Source organism: Natator depressus, chromosome 8 (genome assembly GCF_965152275.1).
Source record: "Natator depressus isolate rNatDep1 chromosome 8, rNatDep2.hap1, whole genome shotgun sequence".
NCBI lineage: Eukaryota > Metazoa > Chordata > Testudines > Cheloniidae > Natator > Natator depressus.
The window spans coordinates 38,965,108-38,989,002 of record NC_134241.1 but is presented as its reverse complement, the minus strand read 5'-3'; the positions used below and the strand labels follow the sequence as shown (position 1 = coordinate 38,989,002).

Below are 23,895 nucleotides of genomic sequence, written 5' to 3'. Positions count from 1 at the left end.
AAAAGAGATAAGAGGTGATACCAGCCACCCACAGGGAGTGATCAGGACTGGTTATGAAACCTGACCTCCCCAGCAGAGCACTGAGGACAAAGAACCACAGCTTTCTCTTGACCCTAAGCCCTGCCAACTGAAAAAATCTCTCATTTCATGAGCCCCCCAATGGACAACATCTCCAACCTCAGAGTATCCCCACTCCCCTCCTGACAAAAAGTGTCACCTCCCCTCATCTCAGGTGTCTCCCCTTGACTGACACCATCACTCACCTCAGGGGTCTTTCCGGTTTTCACCAAAGAAATCTGCCCCCCAACAGACATCATCTCTCACCTCAGAGTCCACCCTCCAATTTACACCATCTCAGAAACACCCCACCACCCAACAGACATCATCTCCTATTTCAGAGCTCCATGGAATCACCCCCTCATCTCCCTTACTACCATATCACCTCAGAGAACCCCCAATTGACATAATCTCTTACCTCAGAACCCTCCCTGACTAGCAGTCCCCCAGCTAACATCATCTCTCATCTCACAGTCCCCCACAGGAATTACATTACACCAACTCTTATCTCAGAGCCAACTCCTTCCACAACAGACACAATCTCCAACTCAGAGGAACCCCAGCAGAGTTCCACAGAACAGCGTGCCAGAACTACCTGATCTTTGACTACCCAGCTGACACAATCTCACACCTCAAAGTCCCATTCACACCTGACACCACCTCTAACCTCAGGGGTCTTCCCTCAACTAAAACCATCTCTCATCTCAGAGACCCTGATTGACATAGACTCATAGACTTTAAGGCCAGAAAGGACCATCATGATCATATAGTCTGACCTCCTTCACTTCAGAGGCCACAGAAACTCACTCACCCACTCCTGTGATAGGACCATAATCTCTGGATGAATGCTGGAAGTCCTCAAATCTTGATTTAAAGACTTCAAGTGACAGAGAATCCATCATTTACTCTACTTCAAACCAGCAAATTAAGAGTGCCCTATGATACAAAGGAAGGCAAAAAAACCCCAGGGTCTCTGCCAATCTGACCTAGGCAAACACTCCTTCCTGACCTCAAATATGGGGATCAGTTAGACTCTGAGCATGTGGATGCAACCCACCAGCCAGACACCTGGGAAAGAATTCTTTATAGTAACTCAGAGCCCTCCCCAGTGTCCCAATTCCAGCTGTTGGAAATATTTACTGATCTCTCACCTCAACCCCCACTGACACCAACACTCACCTCAGAGTCCCCCAAGTGATACCAACTCTTACTTCAGTGCAAACCTTACTATTGATACCATCTCTTACCTTAGAGCAACCCTTCCTGACTGCTACCAACTCTCTCCTCAGAGCAACCTTGCGATTGATACCAACCCTCACCTCAGTGCAATCCTCCCCTGATACCAACATTCAAATCAGAGGGCACCACGGATTGACACCACTTCTCACCTCAGCACAATCCCCTTGATTGATTCCAACTCTCACCTCAGTGCAACCCCCAGCTGACACCAACTCACACCTCAGAGTAACCCCCCAATTTATACCAATATTCACATCAGAGGGCACCGACTGATACCACCTCTCACCTCAGCACAATCACCTTGATTGATTCAAACTATCACATCAGTGCAATTCCTCTCCATCCCAATTGATACCAACTCTAACCTGAGCACTACCCCCTGATTGACAGCAACAGTCACATGAGAGAAATCCCCAGGATTTATACCAACTCTGACCTTGGCGCAACTCCCCGATTAATACCAACTCTCAACTCAGAGAAACCTCCCTCATTTATGCCACCCCCTCTCAGTGCAACCCCACATTTCACACTAATTCTCATCTTAAGAGAACTGCCGCCCCCCCACTTGATACTAACTCTGACCTCAGAGCAACCCTTCTGATTTACACCACCTCTCACCTTACAGCAGGCCCCTGATTGACTCGAACTTTTATTTCAGAGCAACCCTCCAATTGATATTAACTCTCATCCCAGCACAACCCCAAAATGATTCAAATTCTCGCCTCATTGCAACCCCCTTGACTGATACCAGTTCTCCCCCCTGATTGACAGGAACTCTGAACACTGAGCAACCCCTATAATTGATACCAACTATCACCTCAGAGAACACACACCCAGCTGACATCATCTATCACAGCAGAGTAACACACAACCCCAGTTGGTACCAACTCTCACCTCAGATTAACCCCAACTGACATCAGCTCTCAGCTCAGAGCAATCCCCGGATCATTAAAACTATCACCTCAGCACAACCCCCCACGGATACAAAAAATCTCACAGCAGAGCACCCCCCTGCCCCAATTGATACCACCTCTCACATCAATACAACCAACTTGATCGATGCCAACTTTCCCCTCAGCACAGCCCCCAATCAATATCAGCTCTTACCACAGAGCAACCTCCTGAATGATACCAATTCACAATTCAGAGCAACCCCCCACAATTTATACCAACTCTTACCTCAGAGCAACCCCCCGATTGTCACCAACTCTCACTTCAGCATAACCTCGTCCCCATTGATACCAACTCTGATCTCAGTGTAACCCCAGCCACCAATACCAATTCTTACTTCAGAGTGCTCCTCCCGATTGATAACACCTGTCACCTAAGCACAACACACTCAGTAGTGCTTAGGTGACAGGTGTTATAAGAAGTATAAAAATATTGCTCAGGCATGCAGGAAGGCCAAATCACACTTGGAGTTGGAGCTAGCAAGAGATCTTAAGAGTAACAAGAATGATTTCTTCAGGTATGTTAGCAACAAGAAGAAGGTCAGGGAAAGTGTGGGCCCCTTACTGAATGGGGGAGGCAACCAAGTGACAGAGGATGTGGAAGAAGCTAATGTACTCAATGTTTTTGCCTCTGTCTTCACGAACAAGGTCAGCTCCCAGATTTCTGCACTGGGCAGCACAGTATGGGGGGGAGGTGACCAGTCCTCTGTGGAGAAAGAAGTGGTTCGGGGCTATTTAGAAAAGCTGGATGAGCACAAGTCCATGGGGCTGGATGCGCTGCATCCGAGAGTGCTAAAGGAGTTGGTGGATGTGATTGCAGAGCCATTGGCCATTATCTTTGAAAACACATGGCGATCGGGGGAAGACCCGGACGACTAGAAAAAGGCTAATGTCGGGTCCATCTTTAAAAAAGGGAAGAAGGAGGATCCTGAGAACTACAGGCCAGTCAGCCTCACCTCAGTCCCTGGAAAAATCACGGAGCAGGTCCTCAAGGAATCAATCCTGAAGCACTTAGAGGAGAGGAAAGTGATCAGGAACAGTCAGCATGGATTCACCAAGGGCAAGTCATGCCTGACTGATCTAATTGCCTTCTATGATAAGATAACTGGCTCTGTGAATGAGGGGAAAGCAGTGGACGTGTTATTCCTTGACTTTAGTAAAGCTTTTGATATGGTCTCCCATAGTATTCTTGCCAGCAAGTTAAAGAAGTATAGGCTGGATGAATGGACCATAAGATGGATAGAAAGCTGGCTAGATCATTGGGCTCAACGGGTAGTGATCAATGGCTCCATGTCTAGTTGGCAGCCGGTATCAAGCGGAATGCCCCAGGGGTCGGTCCTGGGGCCGGTTTTGTTCAATATCTTCATTAATGATCTGGAGGATGGCCTGGTTTGCACCCTCAGCAAGTTTGCAGATGACACTAAACTGGGAGAAGTGGTAGCTACACTGGAGGGTAGGGATAGGATACAGAGGGACCTAGACAAATTAGAGGATTGGACGTGATCATTCCCCTCTATTTGGCATTGGTGAGGCCTCATCTGGAGTACTGTGTCCAGTTTTGGGCCCCACACTCCAAGAAGGATGTGGAAAAATTGGAAAGAGTCCAGTGGAGGGTAACAAAAATGATTAGGGAGCTGGAGCACATGACTTATGAGGAGAGCCTGAGGGAACTGGGATTATTTAGTCTGCAGAAGAGAAGAATGAGGGGCAATTTGATAGCTGCTTTCAACTAGACTCATAGAATATCAGGGTTGGAAGGGACCTCAGGAGGTCATCTAGTCTAACCCCCTGCTCAAAGCAGGACCAATCCCCCATAATTGTCCCAGATCCCTAAATGGCCCCCTCAAGGACTGAACTCACAACCCTGGGTTTAGCAGGCCAATGTTCAAACCACTGAGCTATCCCTCCCCCCCCCCCATAGACTTTAAGGTCAGAAGGGACCATTATGATCGTCTAGTCCAGGGGTTTCAAACTCAAATGACCACGAGGGCCACATGAGGACTAGTGCATTGACCCGAGGGCCACATCACTGACACCCCCCCCTCCACCCCTTCCATGAGGCCCCACACCTGCCCCGCTTCTTCCCACCCCTGTCCCGCCCCCATTCCAACCCCTTATAGAATCATAGAATATCAGGGTTGGAAGGGACCTCAGGAGGTCATCTAGTCCAACCCCCTGCTCAAAGCAGGACCGATCCCCGACTAAATCATCCCAGCCAGGGCTTTGTCAAGCCTGACCTGAAAAACCTCTAATGAAGGAAATTCCACCACCTCCCTAGGTAACGCATTCCAGTGTTTCACCACCTTCCTAGTGAAAAAGTTTTTCCTAATATCCAACCTAAATCTCCCCCACTGCAACTTGAGACCATTACTCCTTGTTCTGTCATCTGCTACCACTGAGAACAGTCTAGAGCCATCCTCTTTGGAACCCCCTTTCAGGTAGTTCTCATTCTTCTCTTCTGAAGACTAAACATCCCCAGTTCCCTCAGCCTCTCCTCATAAGTCATGTGTTCCAGTCCCCTAATCATTTTTGTTGCCCTCCGCTGGACTCTTTCCAATTTTTCCACAATGTTCTTGTAGTGTGGGGCCCAAAACTGGACACAGTACTCCAGATGAGGCCTCACCAATGTCGAATAGAGGGGAACGATCACGTCCCTCGGTCTGCTGGCAATGCCCCTACTTATACACCCCAAAATGCCACTGGCCTTCTTGGCAACAAGGGCACACTGTTTACTCATATCCAGCTTCTCGTCCACTGTAACCCCTAGGTCCTTTTCTGCAGAACTGCTGCCGAGCCATTCGGTCCCTAGTCTGTAGCGGTGCATTGGATTCTTCCGTCCTAAGTGCAGGACTCTGCACTTGTCCTTGTTGAACCTCATCAGATTTCTTTTGGCCCAATCCTCCAATTTGTCTAGGCCCCTGTTCTTTTTGCGGATACAGACTAACACGGCTGCTACTCTGAAATGTATCATTCTTGTATCTGAAGCTAGAAATATGAAGTATTAGTCTGAAGTCCTATTGTAACTATGCAAAGTGTGGACCATTAATGGTGGCTTGGAATCTTGATGGGTCCCATTAATTAGGACAATTGGATGTAAATGGCTCTGTTTATTTGTAAGCCTTCCTGTGTCCGTTGGTGCCAGCCAGTGAGTAATGAAGTCTCACAGGGCATGTGAACATGTCACATGATGCTGGAATCCATCTTAAACCTGGTGCTTTTCCATTTAGAAGGAAGGGTGGGAACCCAGAGAGATTAAAAGGATTCCCGCCTTGTGCCAAAGATATAAAAGGGGGTGGAACAGAACAAAGGGGGCTGTCAGTCATGAGAAATCCCCTAGTTACCACCTGAGCTGGAACTAACAAGAACTGTAGCAGGGGAAAGGATTGGGCCCAGACTAAGGAGTCTAGTCTGTGAAAGAAGCTTATTGGAACATCTCTGAGGGTGAGATTTACCTGTATTCAGTTTCTTAAATGTATTAGGCTTAGACTTGCATGTTTTGTTTTATTTTGCTTGGTAACTTACTTTGTTCTATCTGTTACTTAAAACCACTTATATCCTACTTTTTATACTTAATAAAATCACTTTTGTCTATTAATTAACCCAGAGTAAGTGATTAATACCTGGGGGAGCAAACAGCTGAGCATATCTATCAGTCTTATAGAGGGCAGACAATTTATGAGTTTACCCTGTATACGTTTTATACAGAGTAAAACAGATTTATTTGGGGTTTGGATCCCATTGGGAACTGGGTGTCTGGGTGCTGGAGATAAGTGACTTACTGAGCAGTTTTTGATTAAAGTCTGCAGCTTTGGGGGCGTGGACCAGACCTGGGTCTCTGTTGCAGCAGACTAGTGTGTCTGGCTCAACAAGGCAGGGTTCTGGTGTCCCAAGCTGGCAGTGGAAAACAGGCTCAGAGATAATTCCAACATGCCAGGTGACAGTCCCAAGGGGTTCTCTGTGACTGAACCTGTCACAGTCTTCATGACAGTTAACAGACATAGGAGAGTAGTGCAGGATCCATCCCTTCTCACAAAGGTGCTGGGGTGCAGAGCAAAGAAGAGCTGTTGAAAAATGCTGCGAAAGAAAGCCAGAAGCCCATGGAGTGCTGGGACAGAAAGCAATGCATCACGGGACATTGATGGGGCATCACATGCAGCACTGTCCCAACATGTGCCGTGATCTGCTCCATCGTCCCACAACATCTAGCGACAGAAGGATTGTGGGATAGGTACCCACAGTGCATTGCTCACACTGTTGATGATGGTCCCCCCATTGTGGATGCAATCTGCCGACAGAGGGAGAAAGTGTGAACATGAAATTGTGGTTTTTATTATGTTGATTTTTGGGTGTGTCATCACTTTTGTCGACACAAATTGGTAGTGTAGACATGGCCTAACTCTCACCTCAGAACCACTGCCTCTGATTGACACCAAGTCTCACCTCAGCACAATTCCCCCTCCTCCCCGAAACTAACTCCCACCACAAAGCCAACCCACCCCTCTTAAATGGGAATTAAAAGGAACAACAGTGAAATGCCTACAAGCTGTATGGAAACTTTTTTAAGAGGCCATAATAGAGGCTCATATTAAATGTATACCCCACATAATGATGGGTCTAAATTAGCTGTTACTACTCAAGAAAGAGATCTTGGAGTCATTGTGGATAGTTCCCTGAAAACATCCACTCAATGTGCAGTGGCTGTCAAAAAAAGAACAGAATGCTGGGAATAATTAAGAAAGGGATAGATAATAGGACAGAAAATATCATGTTGCCTCTATATAAATCCATGGTACTCCCACATCTTGAATACTGTGTACAGATGTGGTCGCCCCATCTCAAAAAAGATATATTGGAATTAGAAAAGGTTCAGAAAAGGGCAAGAGAAATTATTAGGGGTATGGAATGTCTTCCGTATGAGGAGAGATTAATAAGACTGGGACTTTTCAGCTTGGAAAAGAGACGGCTAAAGAGAGATATGATTGAGGTCTATAAAACCATGACTGGTGTAGAGAAAGTAGATAAGGAAGTGTTGTTTACTACTTCTCATAACACAAGAACTAGTTGTCACCAAATGAAATTAATAGGCAGCAGGTTTTAAACAAATAAAAGGAAGTATTTCTTCACACAACGCACAGTCAACCTGTGGAACTCTTTCCCAGAGGATGTTGTGAAGGCCAAGACCATAACAAGGTTCAAAAAAGAACTAGATAAATTCATGGAGGTTAGGTCCATCAATGGCTATTAGCCAGGATGGGCAGGAATGGTGTCCTTAGCTTCTGTTTGCCAGAAGCAGGGAATGAGCAACACTTGATGATTACTTGTTCTGTTCATTCCCTCTGGGGCACCTGGCACTGGCAACTGTCAGAAGACAGGATACTGGGCTAGATGGACCTTTGGTCTGACCCAGTAGGGCCATTCTTATGTTCTTATAAAAAACATAGTAAGAGGATCAAAAAATGCCACCGTCGCTTAACAACAGAGTAAAAGAGGCAATTAGAGGCAAAAGGGCATCCTTTAAAATTGGAAGTCAAATCCTACTGCGGAAAATAGAAAAGAGCATAAACTCTGGCAAGTCAAGTGTAAAATTAGGCAGGCCAAAAAAGAATTTGACAAGCAACTAGCAAAAGACTCAAAAAAACCAGCAAAAACATTTTTAGTGCATCAGAAGCTGGAAGTCTGCCAAACCATTAGTGGGGCAATTTGATGACCGAGGTGCTCAAGAAGCACTTACCAGGACCAGATGGTATCACCCAAGAGTTCTGAAGAAACTCAAATATGACACTGCAGAACTACTAACTGTGGTAGGTAAATTACACTTAAATCACAGCTTCTGTACCAGATGTCTAGAGGATAGCTAATGTGACACCAATTTTTTAGAAAAGTTCCAGAGGCAATCCTGGCAATTACAGGCTGGTAAGCCTAACTTCAGTAGCAGTCAAATTCTTTGAAACTATAGTAAAGAACAGAATTATCAGAGACATAGATAAACACAATTAGTCGGGGAAGAGCCAACACAGCTTTTGTAAAGGGAAATCATGACTCATCGATCTATTAGAATTCTTTGAGATGGCAACAAGCATGTGGACCAGTGGATATAGTGTACTTGGACTTTCAGAAAACCTTTGACAAAGTCCCTCCCCAGAGGCTCTTAAGCAAAGTAAGGGGTCATGGGATAAGAGGGAAGGTCCTGTTATGAACCTAAAAGACAGGAAACAAAAGGCAGGAATAAGTGGTCAGTTTTTAGAATGGAAAAAGGTAAATAGTGGTGACCCCAGGAATCTGTAGTGAGACCAGTGCTGTTCAACATCTTCATAAATGATCTGGAGAAAGTGGTAAACAGTGAAGTGGGAAACCTTGCAAATGATACAAAATTATTCAAGATAGTTAGGTGCAAAGCAGACTTCAAATTGTCACAAAGGGAATCTCACAAAACTGGGTGACAAAATGGCAGAAAAAATTCAATGTTGACAAATGCAAAGTAATGCACATTGGAAAACATACTATACATACAAAATGATGGGGGCATTAAACTAGCTGTTACCACTCAAGAATGAGACCTTGAAGTCATTGTGTATAGTTCTCTGAAAACATCTGCTGAGTGTTCGGTGGCAGACAAAAAATACCTAACAGAATGTTAAGAACTATTAGGAAAGGGACAGATAATAGGGCAGTAAAAATAATGCCGCAATATCAATCCATGGCATGCCCACACCTTGAATACTGAATGCAGTTCTGGTTGCCTCATCTCAAAAAAGATAGAATAGAAATGGGAAAGGTGCAGAGAAGGGCAACAAAAATTATTAAGGATTTGGAACGGCTGCCATATGAGGAGAGATTGAAAAGACTGGGACTGTTCAGCTTGGAAAAGAGACGACTAAGGGGGGATATGACAGAGGTCTATAAAATCATGAGTGGTGGGGAGAGAGTGAATAAGAAACCATTATTTTACCCCTTCGTGTAACAGAAGAACCAGAGGTCACGCAATGAAATTAATAGGTAGCAGGTTTAAAACAAAAAAAAGGAAGAATTTCTTCACACAAGGCACAGTCAACCTGTGGAACTGATTGCCGGGAGATGTTGTGAAGGCCAAAACTACAACTGGGTTCACAAACGAATTAGATAAGTTCATGGAGGATAAGCCTATCAATGGCTATTAGCGAAGATGGTCTGGGGTGCAATCCCATGCTCTGTGTCCCCAAGCATCTGACTGCCAGATGCTGGGAATGGTTGATGGGATGGATCACTTGATAATTGCCCTGTTCAGTTCATCGCCTTTGAAGCATCTGGCACTGGCCACTGTCAGAAGACAGAATATTGGACTAGATGGACCATTGATCTGACCCAGTATGGCAATTCTTATGTTCTTATACCACCTCTTATCTCAGAGCAACCTCTCAACTGATACCAACTCTCACCTCAGAGCAACCCCTGCCCATTGACACTAACTCCCACGTCGGAGGAACCTCCCATTAATACCTCCCTGACGGCCCCAACATGGACCTGACCCGGACTTGCCGTGACCGGGGGAGAGGAGCCCCTCCCTCGGCCCAGGCCCACCCGAGTTGCTGGGGAGAGGAGCCCTTCCCTCAGCCCAGCCCAGCCCCACCGGAGCTGCCACAGCCAGGGAGAGGCACCTCTCCCCCGGCCCCGAGCTGCTGCGGCAAGGGCTGGGGTGAGTCCTCTTTCCCCACCACAGTCCCGGGGCAGCCTGCACCCCAAACCCCTCCTCCCTGGCCCCACCCCACAGCCAGCACCCCACCACACCCCTCATCTGCCCCACCTCAGAGCCTTCACCCCTAGCCAGAGCCCTCACCCCCTGCACCCAACCCTCTACCCCAGTCCTGAGTCCTCTCCTGAACCCCTCATCCCTAGCCACATCCCAGAGCCCCCAGCCAGAGCCCTCACCCACACACACCCCAACCCTCTGCCCCAGACCTGAGCCCCCTCCCACACTTCGAACCTATCGGCCCCACCCCCATCACATGAATTTTGTTATGTGCACCAATATGAAGGTGATGTTTCACACATCACCTCCATATTGGTACACATAACAAAATTCATTCCGCACATGGACGTAAAAAATTAGAAGGAACACTGATAACTCTCACCTGAGAGCAACCTCACCTAATTGATACCAAGTCTCACCTTACAGCAGCCCCCCAATTTACACCAACTCTGACCTCACTGCCAGCCAACAATTGATCTCAACTCTCACCTCAGAACAACCCTCTGATTGACACCAGTTCTTACCTCAGAGCAACCCCCGACTGACACTAAGGCTATGACTACACTAGAGAGCTTACAGCGACACAGCTGCACCAATGCAACTGTAAGCTCTCTAGTGTAGCCGCTCTAAGACGACAGGAGAGAGCTCTCCCGTCAACTGAACTACTCCAGCCTTGCAAGAGGTAGTCGCTATGTCAGCAGGAGAATCTGCACACTGGCGCTTAAGTCAATATAAGTTATGTCACTCAGGGAGTGGCTCAGTCTCACCCCTGAGCTACCTGACTTATGTCAACTTATGCTGCAGTAAGAACGACGAGTACTTGTGGCACCTTAGAGACTAACAAATTTATTTCAGCATCAGCTTTCGTGGGCTAAAACCCACTTCATTGGATGCATGCAGTGGAAAATACAGTAGGAAGATATATATGTACACAGAGAGCATGAAAAAATGGGTGTTGCCATACTCACTATAACGAGAGTGAGCAGTTAAGGTGAGCTATTACCAGCAGGAGAGGGGGGAAAAAAAAACCTCTTGCACTGATAATCAGGATGGCCCATTTCCAACAGCTGACAAGAAGGTATGGGTAACAGTAGGGGGGGAAATAAGCATGGGGAAATAGTTTTACTTAGTGTAATAACCCCTCCACTCCCAGTCTTTATTCAAACCTAAGTTAATGGTGTCCAGTTTGCAAATTAATTCCAATTCAGCAGTCTCTCGTTGGAGTCTGTTTCTGAAGGTTTTTTGTTGTAGTATTGCCACTTTTAGGTCTGTAATCGAGTGACCAAAGAGATTGAAGTGTTCTCCGACTGGTTTTTTAATGTTATAATTCTTGACGTCTGATTTGTGTCCATTTATTCTTTTACGTAGAGACTGTCCAGTTTGATCAATGTACATGGCAGAGGGGCATTGCTGGCACATGATGGCATATATCACATTGGTAGATGTGCAGGTGAACGAGCCTCTGATAGTGTGGCTGATGTAACTAGGTCCTATGATGGTGTCCCCTGAACAGATATGCGGACAGAGTTGGCAACGGGCTTTGTTGCAAGGATAGGTTCCTGGGTTAGTGTTTTTGTTGTGTGGTGTGTGGTTGCTGGTGAGTATTTGTTTCAGGTTGGAGGGCTGTCTGTAAGCAAAGACTGGCCTGTCTCCCAAGATCTGTGAGAGTGAGGGATCGTCCTTCAGGATAGGTTGTAGATCCCTGATGATGCGCTGGAGAGGTTTTAGTTGGGGGCTGAAGGTGACGGCTAGTGGCATTCTGTTACTTTCTTTGTTGGGCCTGTCCTGTAGTAGGTGACTTCTGGGTACTCTTCTGGCTCTGTCAGTCTGTTTCTTCACTTCAGCAGGTGGGTATTGTAGTTGTAAGAATGCTTGATAGAGATCTTGTAGGTGTTTGTCTCTGTCTGAGGGGTTGGAGCAAATGTGGTTGTATCTTAGAGCTTGGCTGTAGACAGTGGATCGTGTGGTGTGGCCTTGATGAAAGCTGGAGGCATGTAAGTAAGTATAGCGGTCAGTAGGTTTCCGGTATAGAGTGGTGTTTATGTGACCATCGCTTATTAACACTGTAGTGTCCAGGAAGTGGATCTCTTGTGTGGACCAGTCCAGGCTGAGGTTGACGGTGGGATGGAAATTGTTGAAATCATGGTGGTATTTCTCAAGGGCTTCTTTGCCATGGGTCCAGATGATTATGCTGTAGTGTAGCCTAAGGGTTCTCAACCTTTTTCTTTCTGAGGCCCACCCAACATGCTATAAAATCTCCAAGGCCCACCTGTGCCACAATAACTGGTTTCTGCGTATAAAAGCTAGCGCTGATGTTAGGGAGTAGCAAGCAGGGCAATTGCCTGGGGCCCCATGCCACAGGGGCCCTGCAAAGCTACACTGCTCAGGCTTTGGCTTCAGCCCAAGCTGTTGGGGCTCAGGGCCCCGGCTTCAGCCCCATGCGGTGCGGCTTTGGCTTTCTGCCTTGGGCCCAAGTGAGTCTAATGCTGGCCCTGCTTGGCGGACCCCCTGAAACCTGCTCACGGCCCCCCAGCAGGCCCCAGACCCCTGGTTGAGAACTACTGGTGTAGACACACCCTAAATTTCAGCTCAGAGCAATCATCCTAATGATACCAACTCTCACCTCAGCACACCCCTCTGATCAATAGCAACTCTCACCTGAGAGCGCACCCTGATTTATACCAGCTTTCACCTCAGAACAACCCTTCGATTGTCACCAACTCTCACCTCAAAACAACCCCCCATTGATACCAACTCTCACCTCAGAACAATTCCCAAATGACACACTATCTCTCAACTCAGAGCCCTCCTTCTGGCACCAATGAATAACTGACATGATGTGCCCACTGTGCAATCCTTCACATCAGAGCCCTCCCTGGCAGAGCACAGTGAAGAAGAGTCCCTAGTATACCTGATCCCTGACTGACACAATCTCTCACCTCACAGCCTTAACACAAACTCACAACACCTCCTCACCTCAGGTGTCTCCCCAAGTTGGCTCCATATCTTAGCTCAGAACCCCCTTGACTGACATTACCACTCCGCTCAGAGCTGCCCCCTCCACAACTGATGCCATCTCTCAGCCAGAGCCCTCCCTAGTAGGGCGCCACCAACAAGGGTCACCATGCTTGCCCAATTGCTAATTCCCCAGCTGACACAATCTCACACCTCAGATTCCTTTCCACTGATACCAACTCTCCCCTCAGGGATCTCCCGCAAACTGACACCATCTCTTTTCACAGCCCTCAGGACTGACACCATTTCTCACCTCAGAAACACCTGGCCCTACCCCACTGAACGACACAATCTCACTTCACAGGGTACTTACCCCACACTGAGTGACATGATCTCTGACCTGACAGCCCCTACTCAAAGTCACCAGAGCCCTGGGCTGTGTAGCTGTCTCCCCTCATGGAGCTAATGGATCCTGTGAGTTGTGTGCTGAGGCTGGGTTTGGCTCAAGCGTGTGGCTGGGGTGAGGTTCTTCACACCTTCAGCTGGTGAAATCTCCAGAGTCTCCTTGGTTCTGAGAAGCAGAGAGGAAGGGATCATGCCAACTGCTGGTCAGGTACCTCTGGCCTAGGTGTGGGTATTGGTTTCTTCCCCAACTGGTGAAGAGAGGCAGCCTGGAACAACAGTTCAGGAAAGTGTGAACTGCCCCATTAATCCAAAGCAGGGTTAACTCTGAAACCTAACTGTGATACTTCAGATGTCAATTATTATAGCAGAAACATCGCTAATGTGCTTGTCTGACAACTGCCAATTAATTCTGATGCCTCCCCAGATGCCAAAAGTCCCAACTACCCCCTAGTCAGTTGCCAAAATCTCCAGCTTCTCCACCAGCTACTACAATGCAGTACCTTACAGTACTGAAACTCTAAAAGCCAAGCCAAATGTACAGAATATCAAAACAGCTGATACGGGGGCCACGGTGGTGAATGAGATAGTCAATTTCAGATTAATTAATTAAATCCTTTTTAAATTGATCCAGAGCTACTGCAAGATTTCTAGTCTGCTGTGCCAACCAGGCAGTCTTGCCACAGAACTACAGGTCCAGCTTACTTCACTATAAATAGAGTCCTTACTGTTTGTGAACATAAGAATGGCCATACTGGGTTAGACCAAAGGTCCATCATGCCAGGTGCCCAAGAGGGAATGAACAGAACAGGTATCATCAAGTGATCCATCCCCTGTCGCCCATTCCCTGCTTCTAGCAAACAGACGCTAGGGACAGCATCCCTGCCCATCCTGGCTAATAGCCATTAATGGACCTATCCTTCATGAACTTATCTACTTGTTTTTGGAACCCTGTTATAGTCTTGGCCTTCACAACATCTTCTGGCAAAGAGTTCCACAGGCTGACTGTGCATTATGTGGAGACTTCTTCACTTGTCACTGAAAAGCAGCTGCATCTGGGGGAGAACACAGGCATACAGAAGTGCAATACAGTATCTAAGGACTAGAAGTGAAGGGAAATCTCATATATGATGGAAACCACTTGCAGGGATTTATGGAGGCAGAATTTGAATTACCTAGTTTCAAATTGTCCAGGGTAAAGAACTTATGCTCTTAGAAAGCCAGACCTTAGATCATCAATGGCCATAAGTGATCAGCCTTTTGGTTTTACCCTCATTTGAATGCCAGTATTCCCTGCAGCACAGCATCCCTTAGTACAGGGGTAGTCAATAGGAGGACCGCGGGCCAAATCTGGACAACCAGACACTTTTGAACGAATCGCAAAATCTTTTTATTTACTTGTTATTATCATTATTGTTGTTGTGATGTGAAAAATGTTTCTCTGGAGTCTGGACCTTGACTATACCTTGCCCAAGAAATTTGGACCTTGACAAAAAATAATTGACTACCCCTGCCTTAGTACTTTGGGGTTAGCACTGACTCAGAGCAGACAGCACTCCCCTATCAAATTACCCACTCCCTGCAGCACAATGACCCCTAGCACAATACTGGGGCATCAGTCAGCACTGACTCAGAGAGAAAAGTACTCCCTACTGAGTCACTCACACCACTCCCTGTAGCACAATATCCCTTGCATCATGCTGGCATATTGGGACCATCATCTGAGATGTAGACAGTTCACAGCACAACGTGGTATCTGTAAAGAGCACATTTGTTATAGAAGGTGTATTTGCAAATGAAGGACAAAGGGCATATGTACTCCTAGTGACTTTGGACACTTCCAGTGACCTATCCCCAGATATTTTTTCTTCCTTGATTGTGACCTGGAGATCAGGCCTCTTCCCACAGCACTCACACAAGTCCCCATTGTCCCCTGAGCACCTCAAGGTCCCAGATCTTCAGAGATACAAGGCTACTGCGATAGTCCAGTGTGGATACAATACCAACCCAGAGCTGCAGTTCCTCAGTCAGCTGTCCTGATACTGTTAAATACTATTTAAGGGTCGGGGGCGGGGGGAGAATTGAGGCAGAACAAGGAGCAGCAGGATTAACAGGATCCACAGGGCTACAACTATTTCAATGCACGGGGGATCCAGAACTACCCCAGCAAGTTCAGTGATTCATAGGCCTGGTCTACACTTGCCGGGGGGGGGGGGGGGGGCAATCGATCTAAGATACTCAACTTCAGCCACGAGAATAGCGTACCTGAAGTCGACATATCTTAGATCGAATTAGAATCACTTACTTCGCGTCCTTGTGGCGCGGGATCGACGGCTGCCGCTCCCCCGTCGGCTCCGCTTCCGCCTCTCACCCTGGTGGAGTTCCGGAGTCGACAGCAGAGTGATCGGGGATCGATTTATCACGTCTACAGTAGACGTGATAAATCGATCCCCGATAAATCGATCACTACCTGCCGATCGGGTGGATAGTGTAGACGTGGCCTTAGAAATATAGGAACGGCCAGACTCGATCAGACCCAGCTCCACCCAGTCCAGTGTCCTACCGCCAACAGTGGGCAGCACCAACTGCTTCAGAGCCGTAGGCAGATGTGGGGCAACCTCCCCCTGCTCCCCCAAATTAGACCTCATCCCGATCTCTAATCATTAGAGACTGGCTTAAACCCTGAAGCCTGAGGTTTAATATCCCTTCCACAAAGTGTGTGTCAGAAATTATGGTAACTCAACTAATTGTGATAACTCTAGGAAAGATTCATAGCTTTTAAGGCCAGATGGTACCATTATGATAATCTAATCTGACCTCTTGCATAGCACCAGCCAGAGAACCTCACCCATTGATTCCTGCATCATCCCCATTACAGTAACTGTGGTATTTCAAGTTGTGTTGTTCACTGTTGGATTCTACTTCTGGTCCTCATGAGCCCCATGTGCACAAGATCAGAATCTCTGGCCACCAGTGACAGTTAAATCTGTGCTTGTGCTCTAGATGCTCTCATGTCCACTCCAAAGAGCATAAAGGGTGGAGTGGGCCCAACATAAATACTCCAGGTGGTATAGGAGGTTGTAGTAGGGGGGCAGGAGGGTGTGTTGTGCAATCCATATGGACAAAACATCTAAAAAAACCCACAATTACTGTAGGGCAGGTAACTATTCTTTCTTCTTTGTGTGATTGTCCAGATGGATTTTACTTCTGGAGACTAGCAAGCAGTGAGATAGGTGCTTAAGTCCTATTTAAATAATAATTATAAGACAGCTCTACCAAAGCAGGCATCAGATCTTGAGCCCTCAACTAAGGAACAGTTCTGGGTGAAAGCATAAACTGATCCCCATGTAGCTGCCCTGCAAATTTCTGAAAATGGTATGCTTTTTAGACAAGCTGCAGAAACTGCCTGAGCCCTGACGGAGCGGGCTGTAACCTGCACAGGTGGATCTAATCTTGTTAACTCAGAGAATGTTATAATACAATTAGAATCCCTTGTGGGCAGTCTCTGAGTGGATATTGCCTGATATATCACCCTAACAGCAAATGCTACAAACAGCCTGGGGGAGCTTCTAAAGGGTCTTGTTTTATCAAGGTAATATAAATGAGCTGTAACAAGTAAAAGGGTGTGCAATTTGGCTCCCTACTGGTTGGAATGAGGCTTGGGAAAGAACGTTGGCAAGTGAAATCATCTGAGTCAGATGAAGATCTGAAACAACCTTGGTAAAAACTTAGGTTGAGACCTAAGGGTCACTTTTTTTTGACGGAACACCATAAGGTGTAAGCTGGACCAGCCGCGAGGGCCTGAATGTTCCGTCCCCTACCCTTCAAGCTGATATTTTAGCTTCTAACAAGGCTGTTTTCATAGACAGATGGGATAGAGAGCTCAAAAGGAGATCCCTTAAATCTTCTAAGATTTTCTAATGATCCCAAGAAGGAGAAGGCTCCTGGACTGGGGAAAACACATGAATAAGGCCCCTGAGGAATCTAGCAACTATAGGATGGGAAAATATGGTGTGATCCTAACAGGAGGATGATGAGCTGATGTTGCTATTAAATGTCCCTGATAGAGCTGATGGATAGTCCTGAGTGCTTTAGGGCAGGGATAGGCAACCTTTGGCCCACGGCCCACGAGGGTAAGCCCACTGGCGGGCTAGGCCGGTTTGTTTACCTGCCGCATCCGCAGGTTCAGCTGATCGCAGCTCCCACTGGATGCATTTCGCTGCTCCAGGCCAACAGGGGCTGTGGGAAGCGGTAGCCAGCACATCCCTCAGCACGTGCTGCTTCCCGCAGCCCCCATTGGCCTGCAGCAGCGAAATGCGGCCAGTGGGAGCTGCGATCAGCCAAACCTGCGGACGCAGCAGGTAAACAAACCGGCCCGGCCTGGTGGGGGCTTACCCTGGAGGGCCGCATGCCAAAGGTTGCCAATCCCTGCTTTCGGGGTACCTAAGAGTCCTGGATAGTAGGAAGCGGGGCTTCTAAGTACAGCTCGTCAATCATTTTTAGATGAAATTTTTTTTGTCAGAAAATGCTGATTTGACAAAACTGAAACTGTTTACAGGAAAAGGTCAGTTTTGATGAATTTATCAGGTATTTTTCAGTCTGAAATGACCTTTTGTTTAGCTATTTTACGCTAATTATAGTTTATCAGTTACAAAACCAAAAAAAGCTCATAGTTAGTTTTCCAGACCTGAAGAAGAGCTCTCTATGGCTCAGAGCTTGTCTCTCTCAGCAACAGAAGTTGGTCCAGTTATAGATATTACCTCACCCACTTTGTCCCTCCAATATCCTGGGACCAACATAGCTACAACAACACTGCATACATTACTTAGACTGTTAGTCTGCAAAGCATAGGAAGAAATGTTGTGCATGTTAGATGAATAGCTCTGAGTTCTAGAACATTTACGTGGAGGTGAGTCTCTTTGGGAGTCCAGAGGCCTTGGGTCTGATGGTGGTCTACAGGTGTGCTCCCCATCCAAGTGTGAAGGTATCGTCATCTTGGTAGGTAGAGATGGAGAAAAGAGTACTCCTGTGCATACCTGGAGAGGGTTCTTCCACCAATTGAACAATGAGAGGACTTCTCAGGGGACCTGCACTCTCATATCCATGTGTCGTGTGCTGGGTAGATACACAGATTTCAACTGCCCCTGCATGGAGCATGAGTTAAGGTCTGGCATGCTGTGTGACATAAGTTCAGGAGACTATGTAACCCAGGGTATCTGAGGTATACCCTTACAGACATTTGTGGCTAAGTCTGCCCCTGGTTGATGAGGTCTACCACAGTCCTGAATCTCTCTCTTGTCAATGTGGAATCCAGCACTGCCCCATGAACTCTATTTTCTGGGTCAGCAACAGTGATGCCTTCTCTTTGTTGATCCTGAGACGCAGTATAGTGAAAACATGTAGGATTAGGTGAAGAGTCGATCACCTGCTGTGGTGATCTCCCTCGAATGATCCAATCTTCAAGGTACAGGTATATTTGGCTCTCTTGTCATCTTAGGTGAGCCACTGCCAAGCACTCTTTGAATATCCTTTGGTGCTGTTGAAAGAGAAGAACTCTGTAATGGGAACCTCCCACTTGGAATCTCAGTTTGTGAACCAGGTGAATTGATATGTCAAAGTAGGCATCTTGTAAGACAAGAGCCACAAACCAGGCCCAGGAACCTAAGGATGGGATTATAGAGGCTGTTACTGTCTTGAATTTGAAAGGCGGATGAACTTGTTGAGTCGATTCAAATCTCAGCCAGTATTGAGTTACCAGGATGATCATGGCTTTGTCTTTTTTGATCTTGGAAATCACCCTGGGAATCAGGGAATTGCTGGAAAGGCATACAACTAGCCTCCACTATCAGAGCAACGCATCTAGTAGTTACCCCAGGCTCAGATACATACCAATCTCCCTGGAATAAGGAAGGGATAATTTACCAAAAAGTGAGCATCATGAATGTAAATGTTCTTATGTTCCTGTTGAGTTTTGAGGTTGCTCTTCTTGGGAATCAGGGAATAGCAGGAATAAAATCCCTTCTTTTGGTGTTCCTGCAGGATCTCCTCTATGAGTCTCTTCCTGAAAAGGGACTCCACCTCTTCCAATAGAACTCTCATGAGATGGGTTTGTGAAGAGGGAAGGAAAAGGGAGAGGAAGGTGAGGAGGCCTGGGGCAGAACTGGATGATGTTTTTAATTGTCTCCAAGACCTCATCAGTCTTTTCATGAAAGAAGCTGCTGCCCTCATAGGGAAGATCTTTAATCCTGTCCTGTATTTCCAGCATAAGACCAGAGAATTTTAGGCAGGAATATCTTCATGACACCACCCCAGTGACCACAGTTCTGGTACGTGAGTCAGAGGACTCACAGGCAGCTCTTAAAGAAAGCCTGGCCAGGATGTGACTCTTCATTCCTAGGTTCTTTACTGCTTCCTTTTGCTCCTCTGGAAGGGAATGCAGGATAAGAATCATGGCAGCCCAAAGGGCAAAATCATACTGGGGTATGATGCTGATGTAATTGGCTACTCTTAGGCCAAAAGAGCCAGATGAATATACTCTCCTGCCAAACATGACCAATATGTGCGCCTGTCCAAAAGGGCAAAACATGAGGCTCTAGTTCCCCCTGATCTTCCTTGTGCTGCAGACACCAGTATAGAGTTGGCTAGTGGCTGTTGGTGAAAAACTGGTGACCTTCAGATGGTACTGCCTGCATCCTGTTTGCACATTAGGAAACAAGGGGATGATGAGAAGGGAGAAAACCAAATGTCCCTGGCTGGGTTCAAGAGGTTGGAACTGAGTAAGAAAGATAGTTTCTCCTTCCGATGTGACTGCAGGATCTCAAGGAAGGGATTGGGAGTCTCCAGGGTCATGCCTCTGTCTGTAGTTGAACAGTCTGTGCCATCCTCCCCAGGAGCTCTTGAAACTGTCTGTTCATCAGCTGGAAACGCAGAAGCAGCTCCAATCTGGTTTTCAGGGGAGGTGGCTCCCATGATGTCCTTCAAGGGATACTTGTACAGTTCTTCAAGGGCCTGTTCTCTTCATAGTCATCCTCGCCAGGCTGATCTTTATGAGAGCTAGGAAGGGGCACTGGGTGACCCAGTGCCAGTGATAACAGTGGGTCAATGCTGGGTGACCCAGTGCCAGTGATAACATTGTCTGAGATGTGTCTTGGAAAAATTTTGGTGCCAAGAGCACTGGCGCCTGCATGATTCCTAATGCTTGGGAAGAAAGAAGGGCTTGAAGAGCCAAAGGTTACATCAGTGCAGATGACATTCGCCTGGAAGTGTCTAAGTCTTGTATGTAAGACAGCATCAATAGTGGGACAGTTCCTTGTATGAGATGAGGCTGATGGTTGAAACAAAGAATTTGAGACCTACGGCCTGTATGGGAATCCCCAATAGCATAAAAGATTCTCTATGTCAGTTCTGGGACAAAAGAGGACGGCTAGATGATAAGTGGAAGCTGGATGACACAAAGTGCTGAGGGAAGGTGACCAGAATCCACCCCAGTATTCTCACACTCCGGCATGGAGATTGAGTCCTCAGAATACTCAGTGGCAAGGTATCCAGGTAAGTTCAAGCCAGAATGATCCACATTGGGAAAGTGGGATGTGATGGTGTCGATCGCACTGAGAAGAGAGTCTGAAGGCAGTTCTGGGTAAATGAGTAAGACACAGAATGTTGATGCTTCCTCTGTTTCTTTTTATTAATATTCTCCAAAAGGACATGTTTCCTCTTCTTTTTCTTGAAGGGACCATTTGGCCCTGGAGGATTCCCATCAATGCAGAGTGCAGAAATTGTGCTCAGTGCTGGGGCACTAGTTGGAGCCAAGAGAGTGGCCCATGCCATCAATGCCAGCTTAAGCTTGACTGTTATCTTAGCCTTAGTAGATGCCAATGGCCGATGGTTGGTGTCTAGGAATAGGGTCAATTTTCAGATGAGGTCATAGATTCCAAGGCCAGAAGAGATCATTGTGACCACCTAGTCTGACCTCCTGTACAACACATGCCAGAGAACGTCCCCAAAATAATTCCTTGGGCAGATCTTTTAGAAAAACATCCAAACTTAATTGAAAAATTGTCAGTGATGGAGAATCCACCATGACCCAAGGTAAATTGTTCCAATGGTCAATTACTCTCACTGCCAAAAATTTACACCTTATTTCCTGTCTGAATTTGTCTAGCTTCAACTCCAACCATAGGATTGTGTTAGACTTTTCTCTGCTAGACTGAAGAACCCGTTATTGGGGGAGGGATAGCTCAGTGGTTTGAGCATTGGCCTCCTAAACCCAGGGTTGTGAGTTCAATCCTTGAGGGAACCATTTAGGGATCTGGGGCAAAAACTGGGGATTGGTCCTGCTTTGAGCAGGGGGTTGGACTAGATGACCTCTTGAGGTCCCTTCCAACCCTGATATTCTATGATTATTAAATATTTGTTTCCCATGTAGGTATTTATAGACTGTAATCAAGTCCCTGCTTCACCTTCTCTTTGTTAAGTTAAATAGATTGAGCTCTTTGAGTCTATCACTGTAAGTTAGTTAGTTAGTACCCATTACTCCTCTGGCATTTAAGGCAGTGACAAAGCACCTCCACTCCTGTCTGTTTCTGGCAAGTCTTTCAATGGTTCCCCAGCTGTGCCCCAGGTTTTTAAGCTCAGCTTCCACAGCTCTTCGCCATGTTGTTTTCGAGCAGCCTCATTTTTGCTTGCCTTCAGGTGACCATCTTATTGCTACTCTGGTGATGGAATCAGTTTCTATCTGAAGCACATGACCGATCCATATCCAAGGCCTCCTGGCAATGATGTTGCTCATATCCTCTTGGCTGCATTGTGTCAATAGATCTTGGTTTGAGATTGTTCTGGGCCAAAAGATACAGAGGATTTTTCTGAGACAGGTTGTATGGAATAAAGACAGTTTGGACATGTCATACTTTGTCATTCCCAAGCATTCTACACCATAAAGTAGTGTTGAAAGTACACAGTTCTGATAAATCTTGAATTTGGGTTTCGTGTTGTATATTGATGATTTCCAGACTGTATTTAAGCTCCTGAAGGTGTTCCTGACTTTACTGATTCTGTTCCGGATGTCCTGGCTCGTTCCACCATCTTGGCTTATGATACTGTCCAAATATGTGAATGTTTCTACATTGGTGATCCTTTATCCATACTGGTGATGGTGAGGTAATATTAAGGGTCATGATATCTGTCTTATTGCGGTTGATCTTCAGTCCAATTTGCTGGCTGAATGTGTTGAGTCAGGTTGTTTTTTCTTGTATATGGTGTTGGGTATGTGATAGAAGAGCAAGATCATTTGTGAAGTCCAGGTCTTCAAGGCATGAGAAGAGTGTTCATCTAATGCCTCTTGGTATGTCTTCTGTTGTATGCCACATTACCCAGTCAACGGCAATGTTGAAGAGGATTGCAGACATGACACACACCTGACGTACTCCTGTTTTGACTTCAAAATTGACCTCACTGTGATCAATACTGCAGGTAAAGTTGGAATAGAAGCTTTTGATGATGTTGATTATAGGGAGGGGGATTCCACTGTAAGGCATATTTTCTAATCTTTTAATCATTCTTGTAGCTCTTCTTTGAACCCTCTTCAATTTATCAACATCCTTCTTGAATTGTGGACACCAGAACTGGACACAATATCCCGCAGCAGTCACACCAGTGCCAAATACAGAGGTGAAATAACCTCTCCACTCCTACGCGAGATTTCCCTGTTTATGTATTTAAAGATCAATTAGCCCTTTTAGCCCCATCATTGCATTGGAAACGCATGTTTCACTGATTATCTATTATGACCCTCAAATCTTTTCCAAAGTCACTGATTGGGAAATTTCCTTTATTATCCCAGTTATGCAATAAGCATATACCAGCAGTTGCATAACATGCCCCGACGAAGATTTTTGCAGAGACAACTCAAACAAAGAATGTAATGCCCTTTAAAAACTGTAAATAGAATATTAATTGTAAAAAACCTGACCACCAGAAACTCTAAATTTGTGGCTAGGGCTCCAGTCTTAATTCTCCAAACAACCTTTTTAAAGACAAAAACTTCTCTATCTGTAGTGATGCAGCAGTGTGTTTGATGGTCAGGTAGGACAGAGAGTTCTTGGAGTAGAGTGTTACTTACAGGAAGGGCAGAGACACAGGCCTATACTGCCCCTTCCGTATAATCTGCAGCTACCAGTGCAGAAGCCAGATTAGTATACCTATCAATGAAATCTTCTCTGAGGAGTACCGCATGCCTATAATGCTCAATAGCTTCTTGCAGCTGCCCACGCTCCTTGTATGCATTCTATAGATTCAAGTAGGCTTTGACCAACAATGGCTTCTATTTTATAGCCAAAGTGCTGAAGTGAGTGGCCCAGTCCAGTCTGTGAGGTTGAGGGGACTGTCATACAGGACCTTGGTACTGATGCTGGTCGAGATATGGGATGCAGGAACAGAGAGGTCAGATGGGCCAGGAATCTGAGGTACATTTCCCTTTTTGTCTGGGCTGTAAAGGCATGGTAGGCCACACACTGAGTAATTGAATGAGATCCTCACAGGCACATGAGTCACTGGATGTGAGCAGCAGTC

At 46.4% G+C, this 23,895-nt stretch overlaps 1 protein-coding gene across 2 annotated transcripts in view; it reads right to left on the bottom strand.

The window, feature by feature from the left end:
* Positions 1–23,895, bottom strand: part of PCDH1 (protocadherin 1) — a 137,976-nt gene that overhangs the window by 70,503 nt on the left and 43,578 nt on the right. The gene's annotated exons all lie outside the window — the stretch shown is intronic.